Raw genomic sequence first — 7253 nt, 5'->3', positions numbered from 1 at the left:
TATGGTATGTTTACATTGGTAAAAGATACAATTAAGATTAGTATGCCTCAAATTTTGACATAAGCCTTTGAATTTTGCAGCTTCTCAAACTATTAATTTTTCTGATATTCAATGTGATGTTCCCGAACTCAAAGGAGATAACTATAAGATATGGAAGGAGAGAATTCTTTTACAATTGGGGTGGATGGACATAGATTATGCTATAAGGAAAGACGAACCACCTGCAATCACAAATGAAAGTAGCCCAGCTGACGTTGCGCTATATGAGCGGTGGGAACGATCCAACCGGCTCAGCGTGATGTTCATTAAGACTAAAATCTCGGCTGGGATACGTGGTTCTGTTGACCAGCATGAAAAGGTCCGAGACTTGCTTAAGGCTATTGATGACCAGTTCATCACTTCAGATAAGACTTTAGCAAGCACCTTGATCATGAAGTTTTCTTCTCTTCGGCTCACCAGTGTGAAAGGTGTGCGTGAGTACATCATGAAAATGCGAGATATTTCAGCTCAACTTAAGAAACTAGAGGTTGATATGTCTGAGTCCTTCCTAGTGCATTTCATTTTGAACACCCTTCCGCATGAATATGGGCCATTTAAGATTTCCTACAACACACATAAAGATAAATGGTCTATCAATGAATTAATGACCATGTGTGTTCAGGAAGAAGAAAGGCTTGTAATGGAGATGGGTGAGAGTGCACTACTGACTACTGCTTATGGGAAGAACAAAGCAATTAAGTCTCAAGCTTATCAGAAGGGGAATGGTAAAATACCACCTCAAGCTGATATTAAGAAGGTGGCAAAGTGTTTCTTTTGCAAGAAGAAGGGACACATGAAAAAGAATTGCCCCGGATTCCAGAAATGGCTTGAGAAGAAAGGTAAATCAATCTCATTAGTATGTTATGAATCTAATATGGTTAGTGTTAATATTAACACCTGGTGGATTGATTCTGGATCTACTATTCATATTGCAAATTCTTTACAGGGTATGGAAAACCTAAGGAAACCAGTGGGAAGTGAGCAAAGCATTTTATCAGGCAATAAGCTAGGCTCACATGTGGAGGCCATTGGAACTTGCATTTTGACTTTAAGTAGTGGCTTTATTTTAAAATTAGAAAGGACTTTTTATGTACCAAGTTTTTCCCGAAACTTGATTTCTATTTCAAGGCTTGTACCGTTTGGATATTCCTTTAATTTCAAAGACACATCATTTGAGTTATTTTATAATTCTGAATGTGTTGGGAATGGTATATTGTCTGATGGTCTTTATCTTCTTGGTTTACAAAATAATGCCACTTATAGTTCTATGCATGTTCAAACTGGTATTAAAAGGTGTAATATTAATGAGAATTCCTCTATGTTATGGCACCGGAGATTAGGACATATCTCCATTGAGAGGATTAAAAGGTTAGTGAAAGATGGGGTACTCAATACTCTAGATTTTGCTGACTTTAAGACTTGTATGGACTGCATTAAGGGTAAGCAGACCAACATGTCTAAGAAAGGTGCTAATAGGAGTTCAAGCATATTAGAAATAATTCATACTGATATTTGTTGTCCAGATATGGATGCACATGGTCAGAAATATTTTATCACCTTTATAGATGATTATTCACGATATATGAATGTTTATTTGCTTCATAACAAATACGAAGCATTGGATGCCTTCAAAGTCTTTAAGGCTGAAGTTGAGAACCAATGTGGCAAGCAAATAAAAATAGTGAGATCAGATAGAGGTGGAGAATACTATGGCAGGTATACTGAGAATGGACAAGCACCTGGTCCCTTTGCAAAGTTCCTTCAAGAACATGGGATTGTTGCCCAATACACTATGCCTGGTTCTCCGAATCAGAATGGTGTGGCAGAAAGAAGGAACCGAACATTATTGGACATGGTGCGGAGTATGCTTAGCAACTCCAATCTTCCTAAATCCTTGTGGGCTGAAGCACTAAAGACGGCAGCGTATATATTAAATCGTGTTCCAACCAAGGCTGTCCCAAAGACACCTTTTGAGTTATTTAAAGGTTGGAAACCGAGTTTGAAACATATGCGCGTTTGGGGTTGTCCGTCTGAGGTGAGAATATATAACCCACAAGAGAAGAAACTTGACCCGAGGACCATTAGTGGGTATTTCATTGGATATGCCGAAAGGTCTAAAGGTTATAGGTTTTATTGTCCACATCATATTACTAGGATTGTGGAATCAAGAAATGCCAAATTTATTGAAAATGATTTGATCAGTGGGAGTGATCAATTGAGGGACTTAGGTTCTGAAATTGATTATATAGAATCTCAACCTTCCACGTCAAATGAAAGATTGGTTGTAATTCATACCCCTCAAGTTCAAAGGGATGATGAACAACACATGATTGGCATTCCACAAACTGTTGTTGATAATCCAGTAGATCAAGTTGATCATCAAATTCATGAAAATGATGAACAACCAGTTGAACAACATGATCCCCAAGAAAATGTTGATGCAACATTAAGGAGGTCTACTAGAGTAAGAAAATCAGCTATTCCTAGTGATTATATTGTATATTTGCAAGAATCTGACTATAATATTGGAGCTGAAAATGATCCTGAAACTTTTGATCAAGCCATGAGTTGTAAAGAGTCAAATTTATGGTATGATGCCATGAAGGATGAGATGAGTTCCATGCAGAGTAACAAAGTTTGGAACCTTGTAGAGTTGCCTAATGGGGCGAAGGCCATTGGATGTAAATGGGTCTTTAAAACCAAAAAGGATTCATTAGGCAACATTGAGAGATACAAGGCAAGACTTGTTGCTAAGGGATTTACTCAAAAGGAAGGAATAGATTACAAAGAGACTTTTTCTCCAGTATCTAAGAAAGATTCTCTTCGTATAATCTTGGCATTAGTTGCTCATTTTGACCTTGAGTTGCAACAAATGGATGTGAAAACAGCTTTTCTTAATGGTGATTTAGAGGAGGAGGTTTATATGAAACAACCTGAAGGTTTCTCCTCTAATAGTGGTGAGCATTTGGTTTGCAAGCTTAATAAATCTATATATGGTTTAAAACAAGCTTCCCGTCAGTGGTACCTTAAGTTTCATGGGATAATTTCTTCATTTGGTTTTGATGAAAACCCCATGGATCAATGCATATACCACAAGGTTAGTGGGAGTAAAATATGCTTTCTTGTTTTATATGTAGATGATATTTTACTTGCAGCCAATGATCGGGGTTTGCTACATGAGGTGAAACAATTTCTCTCTAAGAATTTTGACATGAAGGATATGGGTGATGCATCTTATGTCATCGGCATTAAGATTCATAGAGATAGATCTCGAGGTATTTTGGGTCTATCACAGGAAACCTATATTAACAAAATTCTAGAGAGATTTCGGATGAAAGATTGTTCACCAAGTGTTGCTCCCATTGTGAAGGGTGATAGGTTTAATTTGAACCAATGTCCAAAGAATGACTTTGAGAGGGAACAAATGAAAAACATTCCTTATGCTTCAGTTGTTGGAAGCCTCATGTATACTCAAGTATGCACAAGGCCTGACATTGCTTTTGCAGTTGGAATGTTAGGAAGATATCAGAGTAATCCAGGTATTGACCACTGGAGAGCTGCTAAGAAAGTGTTGAGGTACCTTCAAGGGACCAAAGATTACATGCTTATGTATAGACAGACAGACAATCTAGATGCGATTGGTTATTCAGACTCAGACTTTGCTGGTTGTGTTGACTCTCGTAGATCAACATCTGGGTACATTTTCATGATGGCTGGTGGAGCTATTTCATGGAGGAGTGTTAAGCAGTCTTTGACTGCTACTTCTACCATGGAAGCTGAGTTTGTCTCTTGTTTTGAGGCTACATCACATGGTGTATGGCTTAAAAGTTTCATTTCTGGGCTGAAGATAATTGATACTATTTCAAGGCCTTTAAGAATTTTTTGCGATAACTCAGCTGCTGTCTTTATGGCTAAGAATAACAAAAGTGGAAGTCGAAGTAAGCACATCGACATTAAGTACTTAGCCATTAGAGAAAGAGTAAAAGACAAGAAAGTGGTCATTGAGCATATAAGCACTGAGTTGATGATCGCTGATCCTTTAACTAAAGGCATGCCACCGTTTAAATTTAAGGATCATGTAGAAAGAATGGGACTTGGTTCCAATTTATGATTGTATACATATATGTAAAAATTGAAACTTTTATATTATGATATTTTCTCATATTTTGGTGCACATTGATTTATTTGAGAAAAATTATGTTTTGGACCAAGAATAAACATTGGGTTTATTCATGAAGTTTTATTACCACTTTAAGTATACTGCTTGGGAAATTGAGTATATTGTAATACATAGATGATATTACTCGTTATAAGAGGAACTATCACTATGATTCATATATTCATTTCTTAAGAAGATTGAGCATTAAGTCAAAATGTTTGGACCAAGTGGGAGAATGTAATAATTCATGGTCATAACATTTTGAAATTTTGTAACGCTCATCAGTTTTGAAAGCCATTTTGAATGGTTGTTAATGGATGATAATGGCCAATAAAGAATTGTAACAGCCAATAATGAGTGGTAATGGCTGATAAATGCATTCTTGATGGTAGAATGCCTATATAAGCACATGAATTTGGTCCCTGAGCTCATCCCTTCGAATTCAGTCTTATACACCATCTAGAGAGTGGAAGAGAGAGAGCTTGGAAGAACCAAAACAAGAAACTCTTCATAGCAATGGCTGGAGGTATGTTTTGATCTGTAATTTCCGCATTTTATTAATAACCTGTGTTTCTTTGTAGTTTGTAATATCACAGGTTAAAAGAGATTTGTTCTAACATGTGAAACTTTCTTTTCAACGCCACGTTTATTAACACAATATACCGTGTGCATATAAGGGATGATAAGATGTATGTTATGGCGTTAAGCCACAACTTTGATATACAATTGATTTTCTTTCTTTTATTTTGATTTTGAGTTAAAATTGTCTACAGTTAATAAATTTGAAATTTTTGCTCGGCTTTTAAAGTTTGGTAAATTCTATCCACTGAAAGAAAATATACATTAACTAATGCGAGATTATTTTAATATCTTGAATTTAAATCTTTAAGTACTTAATTATCTTAAGTAATCTCAAACACTGATTAATGGAGTCCTCTAAGGCTAATCCCTCTCGTAAAAGTATCCATCATCTTAGAACATCCTTCCTTGAGAAGACTATCCCAATATGTCACATCCTCTTGACAAAGGCCTACTCACAAAACTTCGTACTAATATCTCATCATGGATTAAGGAAAAGTTTTGCAATCCACTGATGAATAATCTGCTTTTACGTTGATCCCTAACCTACAAGTAAGGATCCATTCCAAACTTACTAGTTATCCACTTTGACCCCTATAAATATAGGGGAAACTTCTATTAATTGTGGCTAACTTAACCAACCGTTACAGATATAAAGAACAAGGGTCCAAAGCGCTAAATAATTGAACTTGCATATGAAGTGTTCTTTTCGTAAACCATCCAACATCCACCACATTGATTTCATTCAACTCTTTTAAGAAAACTTACACTCTGATTTATATTTTCACATAAGTTTTCTTCATCCAAGGTGAACATATGATGAACTCTTTATTCTACGCTTTTGGATGCTAAGGTTTTAAACTGCTCTTATATGTCTTATATTTCCTCTATTTTCTGAATATGCTCTAGCATTAATTTCAAGTATTTAATGAAAAGTAATATTTTCTGAGTATAAGTGTAACCTTTGATTGAAAGCAAAGATGCATTTCAAGGTTTAGTACAGAGAGAAGACTAAAGTGGGTATAAGCAGAAAAAGCAGTACAAGTTTTCAAAGAGTATTAGTACTTTTTAGGCAAAAAAATACACCTATTCATTCTCTCTCCTCCTGAAAAGTAGACATAAAAAATAATAATGCTTTAAGTTTTCCATGCATTAAATGAAGCTCACAATGGGAAGAAACTTCTCAAGCTTGTAATATCTCACAATGGATACAACTTCTCTCAAGCTTGTAAGAGATCTGAAGAGAATATTAGAAGGGAAAATATTTGATAAACACCCAATGTGTTATCAAATACTTAGAAAAAGAGAGCAAATGTATATATGATAGAGTTTATGATATGATTGAAAGAGAGATATAGAGAGAGAAATTGGAGGTGTTGGTGTGGTGTTTTAGTGTTCAAAATAAAAGGGGATTTGTGTATCATTACTTTATTGGAATATATGAGACTAACAAATACTTTGAACAAAACATTTTGAGTGAATAGGCATTTTGGTCTTTGTCTTTGTAGTCATTTTGTACATTAGTTCCTATCTTTTTAAAATGTAAAAAATAGTCTCTATCTTTGCATAAGTTTTCTAAAATAGTCATTCCGTTAAATTTTAAAGTAACACCGTTAGTGAGGTGCATTGTTGACAATTTTAGTGTCACATAAACTATCCAACGTGACACTAAAGTATGACGGGGCACAGATAAAAAATTGAGATATAAAGGGAGAGTGAGTTAGTAAACAAGAAAATCTTTGATAACATATCAGGTAATACATCAAAGGTTCAACGAATGCAAACATAGAGACAATAGAGCTAAATTAATCCTTTATTACCTTTTTCAATTAATCCTTTTTGTTATTCACTCCCAAATATGAAGTAGTCAAGGCTTCCGTTAACCATGTATTCATAAATTAGCATTTTCTCTTTTTTCTGAATGCAACAGCCAAGAAGCTTTACAAGATTTCTGTGTTAAACTCTTGCAATCAGTTTTACTTCGTCTACAAACTCACTCATTCCTTGATCCGAGTTCTTTAAGAGTCTCTTCACAGCAATTTCTAGCCCACTAGCTAATTTTCCCTACATAATCACATTTATGAGTAGATTCTCTTTATACTATAATTATATAGATATTTTACTCGTGGAGTATTTGAGTATTATTATTAGAATCCAAATATTGAATTAGCCAATATACAGATCCAAAGCCACCTTCTCCTATCTTGTTTCCCTTTGAGAATTTGTTTGTGGCCGCAATGATTATTGACAAATCAAGCAATGGCAGATCCAGATCATTCACATAACTTTCGTTGTTATATTCGGCCATTGATTTCTCTGGAAAAAGAAAACAAGTATTATGTGAATATTTTTTATTCCTTCGCATTATTAAAATATAAAACTATGAAATTCTGTCAAGAGACACAGAACAGAACCCTGCTATAAGGCCACCTAACCAATTTCACCGCATACTCTGAAAACCAAATAATTTGAATAA

This window comes from Glycine soja, chromosome 3 (genome assembly GCF_004193775.1).
Source record: "Glycine soja cultivar W05 chromosome 3, ASM419377v2, whole genome shotgun sequence".
Classification (NCBI taxonomy): Eukaryota; Viridiplantae; Streptophyta; class Magnoliopsida; order Fabales; family Fabaceae; genus Glycine; species Glycine soja.
The sequence above is the reverse complement of the archived record's forward strand: the minus strand, read 5'-3'. Positions refer to the sequence as shown.